At 44.5% G+C, this 24,161-nt stretch overlaps 1 protein-coding gene across 1 annotated transcript in view; it reads right to left on the reverse strand.

Moving 5' to 3' along the window:
• LOC137376798 (echinoderm microtubule-associated protein-like 6) overlaps window positions 1-24,161 on the reverse strand; it is a 741,885-nt gene that overhangs the window by 614,894 nt on the left and 102,830 nt on the right. The gene's annotated exons all lie outside the window — the stretch shown is intronic.

Here is a 24,161-nt window from a genome sequence, read left to right on the forward strand (position 1 = left end):
GGCAAGGGCTTTTGAACAGAGGAAACCTCAGGTTGGGTAGAGACAAGGGTCTTTGAACAAAGGAAACCTCAGGCGGGATAAAGCTAAGGGCTACTGAACAGAGGATATCCCAGGTGGGGTTGGGCCGACAGACAGAGTGACCAACCCCAGGTGGGGTATAAACTTCAAGACTCCTAAAAAGTAGACACGAACTCTACAAAGAACAGCACAGGTAATATAGTTCTAATTCTGTACTGTAAGCTACTGTAGTCCCAATCTGGTGATTTTGGATTTTCAGAAGGCTTTTGATAAGGTCCCACAGAGGAGGTTAGTAAACAAAGTTACAGCACATGGGATTGGGGGTAATATACTGGTATGGATTGAGAATTGATTAACAGACAGAAAACAGAGAGTAGAAATAAACAGGGTCATTCTCAGAATGGCAGGCTATTACTGCGGGGGCGTTGGGGGGGTTACCACAATGATCAGTGCTTGGGCCACAGCTGTTCACAATCTATATACATGATTTGGATGTAGTATTGTAGTATTTCCAAATTTGATGATACAAAACTAGGTGGGAATATAAGCTGTGAGAAGGATGCAAGGAGGCTTCAAGGTGATTTGGACAGGCTAAGTGAATGGGTAAGAACATAACAGATGGAATATAATGTAAATAAGTGTGAAGTTATTGGTAGAAAAAACAGAAAGACAGAGTATTTCTTAAATGGTGAGAGGTTGGGAAGTGTTGATGTCCAAAGGGACCTGGGTGTCCTTGTTCATGAGTCACTAAAAGCTAGCATGCAGGTGCAAAAAGCAATTAGGAAGGCAAATGGTATGTTGGCTTTCATTGCAAGGGGATTTGAGTACAGGAGTAACTATGCCTTGCTGCAATTGTATAGAGGTTTGGTGAGACTGTGTACAGTTTTGGTGTCCTTATCTAAGGAAGGATATACTTGCCATAGAAGGAGTTCAAAGGAGGTTCACCAGACTAATCCCTTAGATGGACTGTCTTCTGAGGAGAGATTGTAGAAACTGGGCCTATATTCTCTAGAGTTTCAAAGAATGAGAGGTGATCTCATTGAAACTTACAAAATTCTTACAAGGCATGACAGGGTAGATGTGGATCGGATGTTTCCTCTGGCTGGTGAGTCCAGAACCAGGGGACACGGTGTCAGAATAAGGAGTAGGCCATTTAAGACTGAGATGAGGAGAAATTTCTTTACTCAGAGGGTGGTGAATCTTTGGAGTTCTCTACCCCAGAGGGGTGTGGAAGCTCAATCATTGAGCATGTTCAAGACAGAAATCAATATAGTTCTGGATACTAATGACATCAAGGGAAAAATGGCATAGAGGTAGATGATCAGCCATGATCTGTTTGAATGGCAGAGCAGGCTCGACAGGCCGAATGGCCTATTCCTGCTCCTATTTCCTATGTACTGTGTAATGCAGGCCCCAACCTGCCAAGAATGAGGCACATTAATTTTGCCACATGAACACTAATTTTTAAACTGTTACTGGAGTAAAGAATGAACTTGCTTTTTAAAAGAAAGCAACATGAGACCCTTGACTGGAAAGAAATTTGCATATTTACAGACACTGTTTAAAAGGGACAAAAGACCATTTCCTGACACATTCAATCCACAATGGACTTTTGATTACCAGACATTGAGGGTGCAGGAGCTCGCATTCCAGGTTGACTGCTAAGATGGCTGAATACACAAATGGACATGGTCACACACACCCAGTCACAGGACTAAGCTGCTGGGCAACCTAAGTTTTTTTGAATTAGAACTTGCCACAGAGTTTTTGAAGGCAGAAAGCTGTTTGCTCCTGGACTGGAAAAGACCTCTCTCCTGTCTGCTCATCTCTCTCACCAGCTTCGGAATCCACTGAAGACATAGGAACTCCAAGAGAGAAAAGTCTCCTACAATGAACAAGGTTTAAGAAGAATACTGGACCCCAGCGAAAAGCAAGATCTACCTATAATCAAGGACTACAGCAAGCTCGAAGCACAGTAACAAAAACCCCTCTTCAGAGATTGCCTCAAACTTCTCTACTTTATTTTTCTTCTGCTCTTTTCTGTCTCTATTTGCATGTGCATATCGCGTATGCATGCTAACGTGGGGCGCAGCATTTGTCCGTAGGTGTTTACCAAATTAGAGTTTAAGGTTAAGTTTTAATAAACTTCACTTTCTTCTTTAAACCCAAGAAAGCCGGTTTGTGCTCACTTCTTTGCCTTATAGTTGAAAAGCGGTGAACAAGAATTCACCAAGGGGAGCTCAAAACACAGTGTGTTTAAAACAAAACTCTGTTACAGTAAAACCAGGTGAAGGCTGAGAAAGACCCCTAGACACCTTTCTCACCTGGTCATAACAACTGCTAAAGCACGTAAAGGTGCTGACCCTTGAGTGAAACTTAATAAAAAATACCACTGTACCATATTGGAGTCACGTGAATCATTGGAAAGAGGTAAAAACACTCAACACCAGGGGGCCTATACACAACTCCCACTACAGGCCTAAATCCTTTTCTATTTTTTAATTCTACCCATAAAGTCTCCACTGCCTGCTTACCTCTCTTACATCCTCTTACCACTGAAGTGATTTCATCCTGTCACACTAAGGCTACTTATCTCCCTCTGCCATTTACCCATCTTTCCTGTAGGCCTTATAATCTGGTATATTTAGATCCCAATCCTGACCATCTTGCAGCATGTCTCAGTAATGGCTACCAAGTCATAACTTCTAAGTTGAATTTGAACCTGTAATTCATTCGATTTGTACCTTATGCTCTGTGTGCTTGTGTAAAGACCGCTTATTTTGGCCACACATCCTAACCTGTTCTTTTGCTCTAATGCTTTATTCACAGGGTTCTTATTTCTCTCTCCTGGTTTAATTACTTTAAATCTTTTAGTTTTCCCTTTACCAGTGGTGCCTAATTTGTAAAGGCAAATTATTGACCTCATAAGGAAATTGACTGAGTGGCAGGAAACAGAGGGAAGGGATAATGGTAAGGTACTCTAATTGGCAGAATGTGACGATTGGTGTCCCGCAAGGATCTGTGTTGGGCCTCAAGATATTCAGTATATTTATTAATGGCTTAGATGATGGGATAGAAAGCCACATGTCCAGGTTTGCCAGTGACACAAAGATAGGTGGCATTCTAAGCTGTGTAGTTGGAAGCATAAAATTACAAAGGGATATTAATAGATTAAGTGAATGGGCAAAACTGTGGATTTCAATGTGGGTAAATGTGAGTTCATCCATTTTGGACCTAGAAAGGATATAAGAGTACTTTCTCAATGGTGAAAAGCTAGAAACAGTGGAGGTCAAAAGAGACTTGGGGATCCTTGTGCAACTTGTGATGGAAACCCCACCTGCCAAGAATGAGGCATATTAATTTAGTCATATGGAACATCAATTTTTAAACTCTTACTGGATTGAAATATAGCTGCATTTTAAAAGGACAGTGGCTGGAAACATTTGCATTCTAAGAGACAGTTGTTTGGAGAAGACAATGAAACTGCTTCCTGACTCAATTAACCCAAATTAATTTTGATCACCAGACATTGAATGTGTAAAAAGCAAGCATTCCAGGAAAGAACCTTACGGAAGGAACATGAAGTAAGAGAGAGAGGAGAGAAAGAAAGACAGGAGAGAGAAAGTGAAAGAACCTTGCAGAAGGAATGCGAGGAGAGAGAGCTGAGACGGCTTGAGTTAACTAGGGGGTGACAGAGAAACCCCAATAAAAGCATGGCCAATATTGAGGATCGTAATTCAGGGCTGGGTACTGAGTTAAAATTTACTCAACTGATCCCAAAATTCAATGAGGGAGACGGGGAAGCATTTTTTTGTATCTTTTGAAAAACTTGCAAGACAGTTAAAGTGGCCAGCTGAGACTTTGGACTCTGCTGTTACAAAGCAAGTTAATAGGAAAAGCACATGAGGTTTATTTATTCCCTGTTGCCAGATGAGAATTCATGCAATTATGAACTGACAAAATATGCCATCCTCAGGGCAACTGAGTTAGTACCGGAAACCTATCGCCAAAAGTTTAGAACCCTCAAGAAGCAAGCTGATCAAACTTACTGGGAGTTTGACCTGGATCTTACTGGCTTTTGACCAGTGGCTGAGGGCTCTTAAAATACAGCCCAGCTATGAAAATCTCAGAGATGTAATTTTGCTTGAGAAATTTAAAAACTCTCCCACTCTCCATAAAGAAACATGTAGAGGAACAGAAAGTTCATACAGCTAGGCAAGCAGCAGTTCTGGCTGATGAGTCTGTGTTAATACACAAGTCGGTTCCCTAGGGGAAAACCTTTCCGGGTCACCCCACAAATCCGTAAAGGACAAAGTGTGGGAAGGTGATAGAAGCCCAAGCAGTCTTGGAAGAGAAAGGAAAGCAGGAGACACAGGGGACCCTCCTCCACTCAAAAAGGAAGGTGCTGTAAGTAGGAGTGAGACCCGGAGACCTGTGTGCTTCCATTGTAATAAAGCAGGTCATCTAAGGGCTGACTGCTGGAAACTACGGGGAAAGTCTGTAGGGTTAATCAGGGCACACCTGCTCATTGACGGAGAAAGGACCCTGATGGAAAGCGCAGCTGAACAAGTTGCAGCTTTAACTGCAGCAACAGTAAGACCCAGGAAGTATACTGCTGCAGGTGCAGAAAAATTTCATAGGATTCCTGAAGGTTATCAGGGTTTTGTGTCTGAAGGGAGAGTAACCCCATACCCCTCGAGTGGGACAAGCAAGCCCATAGTAATTCTCAGTGACACAGGGGCCACTAGATCCTTTTTACTGGGAAAAGGCCTGACCTTTCCCCCAGAGAGTGCAGTAAATACCAGAATGGTGGTGAATGGTATTGGAGGGCAGTGTATGCCTGTAACTTTACATCAGGTGTACTTGGAGTGCGACGTAGTTTTGGGACCGGTGACCGTAGGGATTGTCCCTAGTTTGCCTGTGGATGGGGTTGACCTGCTCCTAGGTAATGATCTGGCAGGGACAAAGGTGGTGGCTTCCCCAGTGGTGAAAGAGAGACCACAGGAGGTCACAGAGAGAGGACAGTGGCAGGAGGCGGTCCCCTGCAGTTTCCCTGCTTGTGTAGTGAATCGGTCCATGATCAAACCAGCTCCCCCAGAGGAGACTGAATTGGCACTGCAGGCAGAGGACCATGAGGTCTGTCTGTCTGAGACTTTCTTTGGAAAGTTCGAAGACCCAGGGAATGAATTAAATGAATCTTCCCTAGCTGAGGCTCAGTGAGCTGACCCAGTATTGAGAGAGTTAGCAGAGGCTGCCCAGTCTGAAATTGAAGCAGAGGGAGTCCCTGATTGCTCCTAAAAAAAGAATGAGGTACTGATGAGGAAGTGGAGTTCTCCTCACACACCTGAGAGCAAGAAGTGGACAGTGGTTCACCAGGTAGTGATGCTGCAGTGGTACCGGACAGAAATATTAAGAATGGCCCATGAGATTACAGTAGCTGTACATTTCGGTATATGAAAAACCAAAGCCCGCATAAGACAGCAATTTGACTGGCCAAAACGCCACAAAGATGTGGTGGAGTACTGTAGGAGTTGCCACATGTGCCAGGTTGAGGGGAAACCCCAAACTACTGTGAAATCTGCACCCCCAAGTCCTGTATCGGCTTTTGGGAAATCCTCCAGCAGAGGGCTGGTGAACTGTAAAGGGACCCCTGCCGAGAACAAAAGAGACAAGACAGGCACAAGGCTGGCAAAAGGTTAGAGAGGAAAGGGGAAAAAGGGACAAAGAGGACAGGTTAAAGGAGATCCGAGAGTAATCCCAAATGTAAACTCCTACTGTCCAGTCAGCCAACCCAGAAATGTTTGAAAAAGTAGACTCCGCATCCTCCTATGTAAATACAGACACCAGAAGCACCCCACCAGAGTAACTAACAGCATTTACAGGAATCTGCAGAGACTAAGAAAGTCCTCAAGAGGGCAGAAGACCCCTGAGGGTGATGCCTCACCTAGTCGAAGTACCGCAGGTGCGTGCAGTAGAATCGGGACAAATACCTGTCAGCAGCAGTGTCCTAGAGGACAAAGGGAAGATAAGCAAAGAATCGTCCCCATTGTCAGGAGAAAAGGGAACCAACCATCCCCGAAGGCGAAAAGCCCTTGCATGACTCATCAAAGCACTGAAAGAGAGTTCAGACTGGATCCACCCACTACTGACTCTCCTGAGCAGAACTCCATCTTCAGGCTAATTAAATCTAACCCTCCCCATGCAGACCTCAACAGGAACAAAGATACCCTAGGCGTTCATGGAAACGTGCAAACTGAAAAACCTCCCCAAAGATCACATGTTTATTGCGATGCCAAAAAGAGCAGTTTAAAGCAGAACTGCTACCAAGAAAAAACAGGTGGTAACAATTTTTAGGATTTCTGAATGAATGAGAGAGATGCACGTATGTTTTCCTGTACTTACTCTTCTCTCTAGTCTTTTTTTTAAATGAAATGCTCTTCTAAAATTGCATGTCATTCTGCTGGGTGTGGAGGTGTGATGGAAACCCCACCTGCCAAGAATGAGGCACATTCATTTTGTCATATGGAACATTAATTTTTAAACTCTTCCTGGACTGAAATATGGCTGTACCTGCTTTTAAAAAGACAGTGGCTGCAAACATGTGCATTCTAAGAGACAGCTGCCTGGAGAAGACAATGGTACTGCTCCCTGATTCAATTAACCCAAATGGATTTTGATCACCAGACCTTGAGGGCTGGATTTTACCGGCTCCTCGACGCCGCGGGTCGCGGCGCAGGGACCGGTAAAGTGCTGCAGGGAGAGGGCTGCCACGACCAGTGACGTCAAGAAGGACCCACCACAGATTACCGTCTGCGGCGGGACCTCAGTGCAGCCCCCTGCGGCACGGCGGGTGCACCACAATTAGCATATGGTATTTGCTGATTATGCAGCCCGCCTCTCCACTGTCACTTCCGGATTTTTCGCTGAACGGGCGGCCATCATGTGCCATCCCGTTCATGATTTGAAAAGTTGGCGGGTCCTGAGGCAGAAGTTGTCGTCAGTGAAGGTAAGTTCTATTATTCAGGGGTTTCACTCTGCATTCTGGAAGGGGGAGGGGGGAATAAGCAGGGGTCTAACTCTGCATTCTTAAAGGGAGGAGGGGGGATATTCAGGGGTCTAACTCCGCATTCTGGAAGGGAGGAGGGGGATATGCAGGGGACTAACTCTGCATTCTTAAAGGGAGGGGGTCTGGGATTACTGGAGGGAAAGCTCTGCTGGCATGAAGGGAGGTACCGTGTACCATCTCTCCTTTAACAGTGAACGCTCTGTTTGTGAGGGGGCAATGGCACACTGGGCGCCCTGCATGTGGGGAGCGTGCCAGTAAGGGCAGGAGAATTAAGATTATATAGATAGAGGAGGCAATCGATTCAGCTGGTAGGATCTTAATGTGGTCATGCTGTGCCAGTCTGGGTGTTGGCCACTGGCACACCACATAGTTGATTCAGGAAAGCAGCTGATGTACCAGTCAACACCAATCCATGCCCTGTTAGGAACCTTCGAATATATGCAGGGTTCAACTTTATTTATCACATGGAAATAGGTATGGCTCATCCTCCATTGTGTGATCCTCTTCACGTGAGGATCCATATGCGCCAGAGGCAATACCAACAGGCAGGTGCGATCCACGTAGAGGCCCCCAGTTGTGAGCAGCAGTCTAGGTGAAGCTGGTATGTGAACACCACAGATGCTTGCAGCGAATGTGTGACCGCTTCTCAGGCAGTTGCCATGACACCTGGGTCTTGTGCCAGACCCGGCAGCCACTGCTGTTCACTGAACTGGCTCAGATAGAGGGGTGGCTTCTTGGAGATAAGGGCTATCCTTTGCAGACATGGCTCTCGACACCAGTGAGAGACTCCACCACTGCTGCAAAGGAGAGATACAACACCAGCAGTGATCTACATGAGCCACCAATGAGCAGGAGATTGGCATGCTGAAAGAGCGCCTCCAACGTCTGTATGGATAGGGTGATGCCCTGTACTATGGGCCAAAAAGGCCAGCTCCTTTCTTTGCTGCACTGCATAAATATGCACCCAATAGGGGCCAGGCCTGGCATGATGAGGAGAGACAACAACAGGATTCCTCCTCGGATTATGAGGACACTCAGAACCTACAACATGAAAGACGCATGGGAGGGCAGATGGCACCCAGGCTCTGCACACAGGACTAGCAGTGAGCTAGGGGTATATGGAAGTGGCATATCAGACAAAGGCTCTCTGCACCATAGGAACCGACATGAGCTCTGCAAGCCACACATCACCCTCGTTCACCTGCTGTGCACCAGTCCACATCTGCAGCATCCCTGTGTAAACCATTAGAGGCAGCAGCTGACTGAGCCAATGTCCACGTCACTGCATCCGTGGAGACGCTCATGAGTAATGGTGGCATGGCAATGATGTTATTGCATACAGTGGCTCTCCTGAAGAGCCAATGGTGCAAAGGGATGTGACATTGGCACTACATGCTGGCACACATCATTCACACAGAGAAAAGGACACACACGTTGGTGAGGAAAATTTGGTGAAAGACATACTTACATTGCTGTGACACCCGTGCATTCCCATTTGTTTCAGTGTGTTCTCTGCAAACGTCTGTGATACCTTTTATGGTTTATTTAAGTCTCACATTCTGGAATGTGCAAAATGTACTATTATTCACCTAGGTGCGGCACGCCTACAAGAAGAAATGTTACACTTGAGTGGGAGAATAGGATCACTACTTCACAGGCCACTGGGACACAGCACGGTAAGTATGTGGTGAAAAAGCGGAAAGTGCTGGGATCACTCAGCAGGTCAGGCAACATCTGTGAAGAGAGAAGCAGAGTTAACTTTCAGGACTGTGAATTTGGACAAGTTAACTCTGCTTCTCTCTCCACAGATGCTGCCTGACCTGCTGGATTTCTGCAGCACTTTCTGCTTTGCTGCCAAATTGACAGCAGTCCCACTCTTCAGTAGGCAGGTAAGTATTCTTTGACAGCTGTCAGGAAGCAGGTGCTAGGGCGCTTAAAATACGGCGCCAGCACAACTGTCAAAACTCTTGCTGCGCCGAATGTCCCGCCTCTCCCCACATAATATGGGAGGCGGGGGGGGGGGGGGGGGGGGTGGCAGCGCACGGTCACTATGGAAATGAGCCCCGCGATTAATATCGCAGGGGCTCGCCGGTGGCCAGCAAATGGGGGGGGCGCTGCCTAGTTCCAAGGGTGCTGCCACAGAGCGCGGCGCCCCAATAAAATACAGCCCTGAATGTGTAAAAAGCAAGCATTCCATTCCCCCCCCTACTGAGGGTGTCTGATGAGATGCACAATCCACAAACCACGGGTGCGCTTGTTCCCAAATAAGGGGTTAGTCACATGACTAACCTGCTGGCCAACTTAGAGTTTTGAATTGTGCACACAGAACAGTTTGAGTCAGACTGCAATTTGAACAAAAGAGAAGGAAAATCTCTCTCTCCCTCTCCCGAAAAGACAGGGACCCATGGAAGAAACTAAGCCAAGACAGAAAAACATCGAAACAAGTTTGAAACAGTGCACTTGACCCCAACGAGACGGCAAGTTTTAACTGCGATCAAAGATCTTACATCGAACTCAAAAGACAGTAAATGAACTCCAGCTATTGCTTTAAACCTTTCCCCTTGATTCTTTCTCCTTTTCTGTCTCTATCTGCTCGCGTGATCGCGCCGCGTATTTTTAGTAGTTTTAACTGAATTTGAGTTTTAAGGTTAATAAACTTACACCTTTCTTGTTTAAATCTAGGAAAACCTGTCTCGTTGATTTCTTTGCCATTGCAATTGGACAGCAGTGAACAAGGATTCACTGTTGGGGAGCTAAAAACACAGTGTTTTAAAAATTAAACCCTGTTAAGGTCAAACCAGGAAAAGGCTGAGAGGGAACCCCTAGACCCCTTTCTCACCAGGTCGTAACAATATTATCATGGAACTTTTTTTGTTTCTCCTCTGATTAAAACAGTGTGCCTTTAAGACTGAGAATAGTGTGCCACAGCTGTACCTGTTCCCTAGGCCACAGCAGGATAGTGGAGAAGTCGCATGGTGTACTATAACTTTTAACTGTGTAAAAACCGGCTGAAACCAGTTTTACAGAGTCCAGCAAAACAGGCTGAAGGAAGAAGCTGTGTATTTCTCTTAGCAGAAAACTACATTGAATTACAGGCTGTGTTTGCCTAAGTAAAGAGAAAATCCCTGGAAAAAGATCATTTGCGTTATTGAAGGCAATAAAATGCTTTTCACTTCAAAACTCTAACAATTCTCTGCCTCAAGAATGACTCTCTGTTTGCGTTTGCTGGAATTTTCAGTGAAGTTTCTACTGAGAGACTACCAGTTTTAAAATCTGAGCAGACCCGTTGCTATACTCCTTGTCTAAAGAACTGTGTAACACCTGCTGCAACCGAAGTGCTTTGAACACCTATCAAGTAAAGATTGTTCATCAAATCCACCTGGAGACTTCAAGTGGCATCTGATTTTTTTTACACGAGGATACCTCACCCATCAGGAACGTAACCCACAAAGACTTACAACCCAGTTATTTATTTATTCTTAAGCAACAGCTAATTTTTAAAACATCACTTTTAAAACATCATTTTTATAAACTGGTTAACCATTAGTTTTTGAATGTGCGTGTGTGAGCATGGGTGTTAGGTTAAAGAAGCAGTTAGAAGGTCTTTAGACATAAATATATCTTGATAGTGTTAAGATTTAGTTTATTAATAAGTAGTTAATTTGTTGATGCCTAAAGATGCCTGGTTTGGTAGTTTTTTTTATTCTGGGGATTAATAAAGTGTTTAATTTGGCTATTTTCTGGTTAGGTGGGAAAACTTTAATAATATGTTCCGACCTGTGGAGCGATGGGACTGAATTGACAGTGCATTGTTCCTGCCTCAGTCATAACAATATAGATCATTAAAATGTCATTAAGATGTACAGAAAATAATCAAAAAGGCAAATGACATGCTGGCCTTTATATCTAGAGGACTAGAATACAAGGGGGGTAAAAGTTATGCCACAGCTATACGAAGCCAGAGTTAAACCACACCCAGAATACTGTGAGCAGCTTTGGGCACCACACCTGAGGAATGAGGTGCCGCAGACACTGGTCCTGTCCAACAGGTCCTCGCTACCTGTGAGGACAAGTAGAAAGACTGCAAAGAGGACAGCCGTAATGTAGACCAACGCACCATGGCTCAAAAGATTGTCCAGAGTTTGGAAGAGTAGAATAGAAATGTGGTAGTTATAGGGGACTCTATAATTAGGGGGACAGATAGCAAACTCTGCAGCCAAGAACGAGAATCTCGAAGGGTGTGTTGCCTATCTGGTGCCAGGGTAAGGGATATCTCATGGTGGCTGGAGAGGAACTTGGACAGGGAGCGGCTAAATCCAATTGTTGTGCTCCATGTTGGAACAAACGACATAAGTAGGAACACAGAGGAGCTGCTGCTGAAAGAGTATCAGGAGTTAGCCTCTAAATTGAAAAGCAGAACCTCAAGGGTAATAGCCTCTGGATTATTGCCTGAGCCACATGCAAATTGGCATAGGAGCAGACAGATCAGAAGAATTAATGCAAATTGGCATAGGAGCAGACAGATCAGAAGAATTAACATGTGGCTAAAGGACTAGTGTGAGAAAGAGAAGTTCCTTTTCATGAGACACTGGCACCATTTCTGGGACAGGAAGGAGCTGTATCAATGAGATGGGCTTCACCTTAACCGGGATGGGACCCTTGTCCTTGCGGAAAAGGTAAATAGGAGGCGGCAAAGGCTTTAAACTAGCAAGATCGGGGGTTGGATCTACAAGAAACATAAGCAGTCTAAATGTAACCAAAACAGGGAAAGAGAGAACAGGAAAGAATAAAGGGAGGACATAAAGGGAATAAATCGAGTTATAGAACAGGAGTCTAAAAAGATGGTTAAACAAAGTGAGAGAAAATCCAATTAAAAATAAGTTACAATGCCTGTACAGCAATGGACTCAGGTATCCATAATAAAACAGAGAAGCTGAAGGCAATCATCAATTGGGAGGAACCAGACACAGTAGGGATTAGTGAGTCATGACTACAGAAAAAGCAGGACTGGGAATTAAACATTGCAGGGTATAACATATTTAGAAAAGATAGAGAGGGAAAATTAGGTTATTAGGTTACTAAAAAGTTACAAACCAGAATACTAATCATTAAAATTTAACTATTATATAGTAACAAATCATAAACTAACATTTTGCTTTATTACAGTATGGTAAAGTGGGAAACCTTAGGAAATAGGGCACAGTGTAGGCAAGGTTGAGGGATTCCGGGAGATTGTCAAGTTTTAAAATGCTTACTAGCAGTAAAATAGTGAGACCTTGAGAGAAGACAGTGAACACAGCTTCTGTTGAGTACAAAATGTAGATTTGTCTTGTAATGAGATAATGGATCACGAAATGTAAAAGCATTAGAAGTGGTCAACACAAAGGGGTATTACCTATGTAAATCCGAAAGGTTAGCAACAGCTAAAGAATTATCCTTGATTGGTTTAGAAAGGCGTCCTTTAATACAAGACTAATCACTGATTGGGGAAAGGGAGGGTTAATTGGAAAGAAGCCAGGATAAAAGAAGCCTTGACTGTGTCCTTGTATGGCAGAGAATTTTCGAACAATATGAGACGAGAGAGAGAGACCTACCAGATAAACTTGAAGACCAAAAGCAGCAAGAGAAAGTCATGCGCTCAGCCGTTCAGTCTCTAATGCGGGTAGTATCTGTGTTAGGCTGTTAATCACTGCCCAAGTTTCTGACTATGGTTTATCTGAAAACTTAATAAACTTGTCCTTACCTTTATCTCAATAAAGTCGATTCACAACAAGCTTTGTGCTGCGAAGTCTATTCCTACCTTAGAAGGGGGCATAAACCACCCCATCCTATCAAACCTCCAGGAAGTAGAGTAGCTGTACTTATTAAGGATAACATAATGGCAGTAGAAAAAAGGGACACAGCTATCAGCAACACAAAAACAGAATCCATATGGTTAGAGATAAAAGATAATAAAGAATCAATCACACTAACAGGAGTAGTCTACAGACCACTGAATAGTGCAAGGAAGGTGAAAGAAGAAATATGTAGACAAATAAGGGAGTTCAGTAAAAAACACAGAATAATCATGGGGGGATTTCAACTACCCTGATATTATTTGGTCAGAAGAGATAGGTAAATGGGATAAGGGAATGGAGTTTCTACAATGTATACAGGACTCCTTTCTAACCCAATATGTAAAAAGCCCAACGAGGTAAGATTCCCAATTGGATCTAGTAATGGGGAATGAATCAGAACAGATAAGAGAAGTAAAAATAGGGGAACATCTCAGCAATAGTGACCATAATATAATACGCTTTAAAATAACGATAGAGAAGGACTTAAGTATGTCGAAAGCCAGCTTAACAGATTGAAGAAAAGTTGATTTTGAGGGGCTAAGAACAGAACTTAGGAAAATAAAATGTGCAGCAGTATTGGCAAACAAGGATGTAGAACAACTATGGGAAACATTTAAAATGGTGTTCAACAGAGTGCAGGAAAATATATTCAGCTAAAAGGAAAGAAAAGATGAAACACTAGTGAGACTCCATGGATGAATAATGACATAAGGGAAAGAGGCATACATTAAGTACCTAGACAGCAGAAGAGTGCATGATAAGAGAGAATATGAAGCGATTAGGAGAGAAGTCAAAGAAATAATTAGGAAGGCAAAGAAGAACTATGAAATCATCAAGGAACACAAAATAAAATAGTAAAATATTTTATAGGCACATCAATAAAAAATGCATGGGAATATGACCATTAAGGGATTGACAGGATAATATCACAGAGAAGACAGAAATATTAAATAATTATTTTACTTCGGTGCTTACCAGGGAGACAGAACAAGTAGATATGACATTGAATGATAAGGTGAGCAATGAGATAAGTGTATTTAAAATCAAAAACAGGGTTGTATTGAATAAACGAATCAAACTCAAAGAGGATATCGCCCCTGGTCCAGATGGATTGCATCCAGGTATTTTAAAAGAAACTAAGGAAGACTTAGCAGAGGCCTTACTACATGTTTAATATAAAAACAAGAAAGGCTGGAAATACTCAGCAGGTCTGGCAGCATCTGTGCACCTGTGGAGAGAGAAGCAGAGTTAACGTTTCAGGTCAGTGACCCTTCTTCAGTTACATATTTAATGATGTGTTAGAAAAAGGTGTAATGCCAGAAGACTGGCGGATAGCTAATGTAATTCCTTTGCTTAAGAAGGGGGACAGAACACGACCAGGGAATTATAGACCAGTCAGCTTAACATCAGAGGTAGGAAAAATAATGGAATCCCTACTAAAGGAGAGAATATATAGAAACGAAAAATATGATAACGAATAGTCAGCACAGATTTCAAAAGGGAAAATCTTGCTTGGCCAACTTTAATGAATTTTTTGAGGAGGTAACAAATAGCCAATGGTAATGCAGTAGATGTAACTTATCTGGATTTTCAAAAGGCCTTCAATAAAGTGCCCCATAATAGAATAATGAATAAGGTCAGAGAATGAGGAGTCATGAGACAAGCGACAGAACGGATAGCTAGCTGACTTCAAGAGAGAAAGCAGTAAGTGGGAGTAAAGGGTCATTATTCAGAGTGGCAGAAGGCTGGAAGTGGTGTTCCGCAAGGATGAGTGCTGGGACCACTGCTGTTCACAATGTACATTAATGATCTGGACTATGGAATCAGAATCATAGGGCTGGATTTTACCGGGCCCCTGATGTCGTGTTCTGTGGCGGGGTGGTGGGCTGCCGGCAGCTTGCCATGGAGCTCGACGCTGGGAGGGCCTGGCCCGATCCTCCCTGCGGCGACGAGGCTCCATGGCGGCATCCCCCCCACCCCCCTACCCCGCCTCTGGGTGACGGGAACTGCATTTCAATAAATAAATCAATGAGATCAATAAATTTGAATAAACTTACCATCAATCTTCTGGGCATGCCGCGATCTTCAGTGCAGCGGACAGCACTCATGCATCTTCAATTACCGTCTGGGGAAAACAGGCGTGTCATCGGTGGGGGGGTTATGATTTTTACTGCGGGGGGAGGGTGGGAGAACGGGGTCAAATAAGCATCATCAGTCTAGGGGATGATAGAAAGGGGTGAGCTTTAAACTTTGTACAGTCCCGGTGGGGGGGGGTGGAGGAGTGGGAGGCCATATTTCAAAGGTAAGTGTTTTGGGGAGGGAAAGGGCAAATACTTAACGTAATTTTTCTTGGGGGTGGGAAAGGGGCATTAGGATTTTATTTGATACATTTTGGGGGGGCGTGCATCTTTAAAAACTTAAATTTGCCAGCAGGGCTGGCTGGCCTTTAAAAATGGCACATTTAAAATGGCGTGTTTAAAAACACAGACAGCTGGCGCTTTCGCCAGTGTCGGACAGCCCGCTCCCTCCACTTGATTGAGGGGGCAGGCCGCCCCAGCTATTTAAATGAGCTGTCGCGTGGCAGATTGCAGCGGCTCTGCGGCGTGCAGTCTGCCATGCAGGCTGCCATTTTTCTTTTAAAATCCAGTCCATAATTTCTAAATTTGCGGATGGCACCAAATCGGGTGAAATAGCCAATATGGAGGAGGACTGCAACAAATTACAGGAAGACATTAATAAACTTGCAGAATGGGCACATAATTAGCAAATGAAATTCAACATGGACAAATGTGAGGTAGTAGAGGCCTGCTTTAGGTCGGGAAAAAGAACCCGACCAAACGACAGCCGACCCGAGCCCGACCCAGCCCGAGTCCGACCCGACCTGGCCACTATTCGACACAACCCGAGCCCGACCCGACCATCCCTTTGCTTACCTTCCTGACACCGAACCTGCAAGAAACTGTGGCGCAGTGGTTAGCACCGCAGCCTCACAGCTCCAGCGACCCGGGTTCAGTTCTGGGTACTGCCTGTGTGGAGTTTGCAAGTTCTCCCTGTGACCGTGTAGGTTTCTGCCGGGTGCTCCGCTTTCCTCCCACTACCAAAGACTTGCAGGTTGATAGATAAATTGGCCATTGTAAATTGCCCCTAGTGTAGGTAGGTGGTAGGAGAATTGAGGGAAGGTGGGGATGTGGTAGGGAATATGGGATTAATGTAGGATTAGTATAAATGGGTGGTTGATGGTCAGCACAGACTCGGTGGGCCGAAGGGCCTGTTTCAGTGCTGTATCTCTCTATGACTATGACTCTAAGCTGCAGGGCATGAGCAAGGCTCACTGCACAGACTCAGTTTCGTCCTGGACCCCCAGCTCAGGTAAGTTCTTTATTTTTTAATACTTACCAGCAGAGCACTTACCGTGTGTGTCAGCCCGACCCAACTCGACCTGGACTCAGCCCGAGCTGAGCCCGAAAGCCAGCTCTGGAAGATGGGCCCGATACAACCCAGACACATGTCGTCGGGTCCCGTTGGGTTCGGGTCGGGTAGCATGCATCTATGAGGTAGTACATTTTGGTAGGAAGAATAAGGAGGTCACTTAGGACTTGGAAGGTGTAAATCTAAGTGGGGTAGAGGAACAAAGGGATCTCGGAGTACAAATACACCAATCACTAAAAGTTGCACCACAGGTCAGCAAGGCGATAAAAAAAGCAAGCCAAGCACTATGCTTTATTTCTAGAGGGATAGAATTGAAAAGTAGGGAGGTTATGCTAAACCTGTAACGAACCTTGATTAGACCACAGAGTACTCTGGTCGCCATATTATAACAAGTATTTGGGGCACAAGAGGGAGTGCAGAGGAGATTCACAAGGATGACACCAGAAATGCGTGGGTAAACATATCAGGAAAGGATCGACAGGCTGGGTCTCTTTTCTCCTGACTAAAGGCTGAGGGGTGACTAATAGAGGTCTTTAAAATTATGAAAAGTTTTGATAGACTAGATAGTGAGAGAAATGTTTCCTCTTGTAGAGAAGAGCATAACTCGAGACCATCAATATAAGATAGTACCAAGAAATCCAATAGGGAATTCAAAAGAAATTTCTTTACCCAAAAAGTGGTGAGAATGTGGAAGTCAGTACCACAAGGAGTGGTTGAAGCAAATAGTGTAGATGCATTTAAGGGGAAGCTAGACAAACATATGATAGATTTAGATAAAGGAAGATGGAAAGAGACTTGAGTGGAGCATAAATGCTGGCATGGATTTGTGCCGAATGGCCTATTTCTGTGCTGTATTGTTATGACCAAGGCAGGAGTTCCACTTGTCCACAGGTCACAACATATATTTAAATGTTTACCCAGTTACTGATGTGGCCAATCATAGACGCAACTCTTTATCCCAGAATAAAATACACCAACCAGGTTTCTTTAATAAACAACAAAATAACTTCCTGGAAAATTTGAGACATAAAATTGGAACCTTGATATGACTGAATCTCAATTGGTAACCCATATCTAGTGAAGAACTGGGTTAATTTCTCTATCACTACCTTAGCAGAAATTGTTCTCAAGGGAATGGCCTCTGGGAACTGTGTAGCCATATCCATTCTAGTGAGTATATATTTATGTCCCGCTTTTGGTTTTGGTAAAAGTCTCACACAATCTACAAACACCCGACTAAATGGTTCCCCATAGACTGGTATGAGAATTAGAGGTGCCGGTTTTATGACAGGTTGCAGTTTTCCCACAATCTGGCACATATGGCACGTGTTACAAAACTGCACCATGGCCTTGAAAAGATCTGGCCAGTAAAATGTCAACTTATACATGACTGGGTCTTCCGAATTCCCACATGTGCTGCCAGAGGAATTTCATGGGTTATCCTTAATATTTCCGGGCGCTACTTGGGCGGTACCACTATCTGGTGAACTACCATCCATTCTTTGTCCACAGGTTTCAATTTCCTCATCAGAATCCCATTTCTAATATAATGGCATTCTGGAACTTCCTTTGATTCAGCTTCAGTTAGAGCCAATTCTGCCACTTTACTTAAGTCCGGATTGGCTTGCTGAGCCTTGATCAGGGAAGACTTACTGAACATTTCCTTTGGATTATCCAAATCCCCAAAGAAAGTTTCAGATATTTGTCTATCTTTTGTGGTGCCAATTTGACCTCTGACAACGGAACTTGTTCAGCCATTGCTTGGGTTTCTACATGAGGAAAAATTCCTGGAACCTTTTCCCGCAACTGTTCTGTCTCTTTGACTTCATTTGGTCTTCCCATAACTACTGGCGAAGCTACTACCTTTGCTCCAGCCAAATCATTCCCCAGGAGTCGGTCAACTCCATCTACAGGCAAACTATGGACAACTTCTACGGTTACCATTCCAGACACTAGGTCATACTCCAGGTGCACCTGATAAAAAAGTATGGGTATATACTCCCCGCCAATGCCATTTAATAAAAGCTTGGCACTCAATGCGCTCTCTGGTGGAAAAGTTATGCCTTTCCCCAACAAAAGAGTTTGGGTAGCTCCTGTATCCCTAAGTATAACTATAGGTTTACCTGTCTCACGTGAGGGAGAAGGAGTTACTTTTTCTTTCGACAAGAATTCCCTATAACTCTCAGGTATCTTGTTCACGTCCCAACAATGACAGCAGTTTTTGTACTTGGCCTTACAGCTGCAGTCAGAGATACTGCTTGCTCTGTCATACTCTCAGTCAGGACCAGTTTCTCTACACTGGCCTTGTGTACCCCAATAAGTCCCATGGGTTTACCCCGCAACTTCTAGCATTCTGCATCCATCTGTATTATTCTGTCATGATCAAGGCAGATCTTCCAGTATAACACTGATTATAATTATTATGGTGGGCTCCTGGCAAGGGGAGAGAGATGGAGGGAAATTACAGTGGCATTGCCTGCAGCAAAGCGTGGTTGACCATGGTAATCCTGCAGATTTTTTTTCAATCACTCTGCAATTACAGTATGAAATACACCCATGTAAATTTTATTGGTCCTCCACCACCTTAGCAACACTGGACACCAGGAAAAAAAAGTTAATGCACTCACCACCCAGAAATTGGCCAAAAACAGATGAGAAAAAGTTGGAAAATCCATTATTTGAGTAATCAAATTCCAGTCTTCAGGTACTAATCGGATGTTAATTTGTAATGTTCCACCATTCAGTCAGAATTCAGAACTGTTTATATGAATTTCATGACTGTAATTTCATATTCAAATGTGCTTTTGTTAACTTAGTTAAATCTGGCTAAAGGTTATTTGAAGGTTTTCATGGTGAGAATGGCAATGTTGAGTAAGACGATTTTACGGTTTTACACTTTGCGAATTTGCTCTGAAAGAGCAGCTGTTTCCTCCAAAAAGCAGTTCTTAGAAGAACTGGCAGGCCTCGACATTTCGGGCAGCATGCTCTGCCCATCGTCTGGAGGAATAACTGGAACAGGTGGAAACAGTAGGTTGATATGTGGAGGAGTATGGGAATGTATGTGAGCTCTTACTGCTGATAGGTCATTACATGTTCTTGTAACAAGTAACAGGTGGTCATATGTTGATCTTATGGGAAGGAAATCCATTGAGTTGAAGTGTAAACATGATATGGCGCAGTTCTTGCAGATGTTTCTTATCGCTAATGGAGTAGGATCTTCTGATGAGGGTGTTGGAGACAAATTGAAGAGAGGAGCAATGATGAAAAGAACGGTAGTTCAACTATCTGTCAGTATGACTGGGCTTGTGGTAGACTTGGTATGCTGGTATATAGTTATGAGACTTGGAAATGAGAACATCAAGGAATGGTTTGGAATGTTGTTGTTCAGTCTCCACAGTGAAATTGATGTTTCGATGTTGGTTAGTAAGGTGTTGTAGAAAACAACGAAGATCCCGGCTATCATGTTCCCAGATGACGAAAGCATCATTGACATATCGGAGCCCGAGTTTAGGTTGAAGAGTAGCTGATTGAAGGGTTACTTGTTTGAACTCTTCCATGAAAATGTTGGTGACGATTGGATACAGTGGAGATTATACTTCTACCTGTTACTCGCACAGCAACAACTACCATTTTTTTATTCACTCCATGGGATGTGGACATTTCCGGCAAAGCCAGCATTTGTTGCCCATCCCTTATTGCCCTTGAGAAGGTGCTGGTGAGCTGCCTTCTTGAACCACTGCAGTCCATCTGGTGCAGGTACACCCATGTGAGGTAGGTACACCCACAGTGCTGTTAGGGAGCGAGTTCCAGGATTTTGATCCAGCAACAGTGAAGGAATGGTGATATATTTCCATGTCAGGATGGTGTGTGGCGTGGAGGGGAACTTGCAGATGGTGGTGCTCCCACATGTCTGCTGCCCTTGTCCTTCTAGAAGGACGAGGTTGTGGGTATATGATACACAGTGGCAGCAGTGTGTGTCAGTGGTGGAGGGAGTGAAGGCTTAAGGTGGTGGATGGGGTGCCGATCAAGAGAGCTGCTTTGTCCTGGATGGTGTCAAGGTTCCTGGGTGTTCTTGCAGCCGCATTCATCCAGGCAAGTGGAGAGTATTCCATCACACTCCTGATTTGTGCCTTGTAGATGTTGGACAAGCTTTGGGGAGTCAGGAAGCCATGGAATTCCCAGCTTCTGACCTTCTCCTGTAGTCACAGTATTTATGTGGCTGGTCCAGTTCAGTTTCTGGTCGATGGTAACCCTCAAGATGTTGATATTGGGGTTTTAGTGATGGTAATGCCATTAAACGTCATGGGGAGATTCTCTCTTGCTGGAAATGGTCATTACCTGGCACTTAGGTGGTACAAATGTTACTTGCCACTTATCAGCCCATGCCTGAACATTGTCCAGGTCTTGCTGCATATCTACATGGACTGCTTCAGTATCTGAGCAATTGCAAATGGTATTGAACATCATACAGTCATCAGCAAACATCCCCACTTCTGACCTTATGATGGAGGGATGAAGCAGCTGAAGATGTTTGGGCCTAGGACCCTGAGGAGCACCTGTCCTGGGGCTGAGATGATAAGCTTCCAACAACCACAACCATGTTCCTCTGTACTCGGTATGACTCCAACCAGTGGAGAGTTTTCCCCCGATTTCCAATTACTTCAATTTTGCTCAGGCTCCTTGATGCCATACTCGGTCAAATGCTGACTTGATGTCAAGGCCAATCACTTTCACCTCACCTCGAGTCCTGTTCTTTTGTCTATGTTTGGGCCAAGCATGTAATGAGGTCAGGAGCCAAGTGGCCCTGGCAGGACCCAAACTGACCAGTGAGCAGGCTGTTGCCGTTTAAGTGGCATTTGATAGCACTGTCAACAACACTTTTCATCACTTTGCTGATGATCGAGAGTAGACTGATGGGACGGTAATCGGCCGGTTTGGATTTGCCCTGCCTTTTGTGGACAGAACATACCTGGGCAATTTTCCACATTGTCGTGTAGTTGCCAGTGTTGTAGTTGTACTGGAACAGCCTGGCTAGGGGCGCAGCAAGTTTGGTAGCATAACTCTTCAAGTATCACTGCCGGCATGTTGTCAGGACTCATAGCCTTTGCCGTATCCAGTGCTTTCAGCTGTTTCATGCTATCGCATGGAGTGACTCGAATTGGCTGAAGACTAGCATCTGTGATAGTGGGGACCTCAGAAGGAGGCAGAGATGGATCATCCACTCGGCACTTCTGGCTGAAAATGATCGCAATTACTTCAGCCTTTCCTTTTGCACTGATGTGCTGGGCTCCCACATCATTGAGGATGGGGATATTTGTGGAGACTCCTCCTCTGGTTAGTTGTTTAATTGTCCACCATCATTCACCACTGGATGTGGCAGGACTGCAGAGCTTTGATCTGATCCTTTGGTCGTGGGATCGCTTAGCTCTGTCTATTGCATGCTGCTTCCGCTGTTTGGCATGCAAGTAGTCCTGTGATGTAGCTTCAACCAAGACCAGAGTCACCCTCCCATACATTGGCTCCACCTTGCACAAACTGCAATACAGGGCGGCACAGTGGCGCAGTGGTTAGCACCGCAGCCTCACAGCTCCAGCGACCCGGGTTCAATTCTGGATACTGCCTGTGTGGAGTTTGCAAGTTCTCCCTGTGTCTGCGTGGGTTTTCTCCGGGTTCTCCGGTTTCCTCCCACATGCCAAAGACTTGCAGGTTGATAGGTAAATTGGCCATTAGAAATTGCCCCTGGTATAGGTAGGTGGTAGGGGAATACAGGGACAGGTGGAGATGTGGTAGGAATATGGAATTAGTGTAGGATTAGTATAAATGGGTGGTTGATGGCCGGCACAGACTTGGTGGGCCGAAGGGCCTGTTTCAGTGCTGTATCTCTAAACTAAACTAAACTAAACATACTCAAGTCAGCAGACATAGAAGTCAAACATAAGTCATCCAAGAAGCGGCACAGTGGCGCAGTGGTTAGCACCGCAGCCTCACAGCTCCAGCAACCCAGGTTCAATTCTGGGTACTGCCTGTGTGGAGTTTGCAAGTTCTCCCTGTGTCTGCGTGGGTTTTCTCCGGGTGCTCCGGTTTCCTCCCACAAGCCAAAAGACTTGCAGGTTGGTAGGTAAATTGGCCATTATAAATTGCCCCTAGTATAGGTAGGTGGTAGGGAAATATAGGGACAGGTGGGGATGTGGTAGGAATGTAGGATTAGTATAAATGGGTGGTTGATGGTCGGCACAGACTCGGTGGGCCGAAGGGCCTGTTTCAGTGCTGTATCTCTAAACTAAACTCCTTCCTTCATACCCACAAAGACCAAAAACCATCTCAAAACAAACCAGGAATTTACAGAATGCCATGCAATTACAGAATCGTCTACATCGGAGAACAGGCCACAGCCTACACACTAGACTCAAGGAACACCAAGAATGCTTCAAACAAAGTAAATCAGCTAGCATCAAGCACGCTCAACTTAATAACCACCACATCAAATGGTCCAATTCCAAACTCATCTCATCCATTACGCACTGGCATGCAAGATACGTCAGGGAGGCTATGGAGCTCTACCAACACCACACTGTCACCCAAGCCAGTAACCGACTCATCAGTGATATCTGGCTACCCTTACTCAAGAAACACATCACCACCTGCTCCTCTGAAATATAATCATTCACCACTACTCTCTGCTTTCTGTCTCTTAGCCAATTTCACACCCACATTCAACTTTCCCTTTAATCCCATGGGCTTCATAGTATAATGGCTTAATTTAAGAAAGTATGAAACCAGAAAGGTTAATTAGACTTTTAACTATGATCAATCAGCTTCTCACTGATCTGAGCAAGACACACAAAATACCTTACAAAAGCAAAATACTGCTGATGCTGAAAATCTGAAATAAAAACAGAATATGCTTGAAATACTCAGCAGGTCAGGCAGCATCTGTGGAGTGACACACAGAAAATACCTTCTCACTGACTTTATCAGTCATACTTTAAAAAAAAGTATATTGAAAGCCCCATTAAAATAGAAAATTCACTGGGGATCGGGGGAAAGTCCTACACTGGCTGGAGGAGGATGATGGCGGTTGTTGGAGGTCAATCATTTCAGCCCAAGACATCATTGCAGCATTTCATCAGGGCAGTGTCCTAGGCCCAACCATCTTCAGCTGCTGCATCAATTACCTTCCCTCCATCATAAGGCCAGATTAAACAGTGTTCAGCTCCATTCACAACTGCTCAGATAATGAAGCTGTCATGCCCGTATGCAACAAGACCTGGATAATATCTAGGCTTGGGTTGACAAGTAACATTCATGCCACACAATTACCAGACAATGACCACCTCCAACAAGAGAACGTCTGACCACCTCCCTTGATAGTAGGGATTCAATGATGGCAATGCCATTGACTATCAACATCCTGGGAATCACTAATGACGAGAAACTTAACTGGACCAGCCACATAAATACTGTGGTTACAAGAGAAAGTCAGAGACTATTTTGGGGTGAATGACTCACTACCTAACTCCAAAGCTTTTCCACCACCTGAGAGGCACAAGTCAGTGTGATGGAATACTGGTCGCTTTCCTGGATGGGCACAGCTCAACAACACTCATAAGCTCGACACCATCCAGGACAAAGTAGCTCGCTTGATTGGCACCCTATCCATTGCCTTAAACTTTCACCTCTTCTATCATCAGCACAATGCAGCTGCAGTGTATACCACCTACAAGGTGCACTACAGAAACTCACCAAAGTTTCTGCAACAACACTGCCCAAACCAATAACTTCTGTCACCTGGAAGGACAAGGACAGCAGAT

Source organism: Heterodontus francisci, chromosome 13, assembly GCF_036365525.1.
Source record: "Heterodontus francisci isolate sHetFra1 chromosome 13, sHetFra1.hap1, whole genome shotgun sequence".
In the NCBI taxonomy this organism is placed as follows: domain Eukaryota; kingdom Metazoa; phylum Chordata; class Chondrichthyes; order Heterodontiformes; family Heterodontidae; genus Heterodontus; species Heterodontus francisci.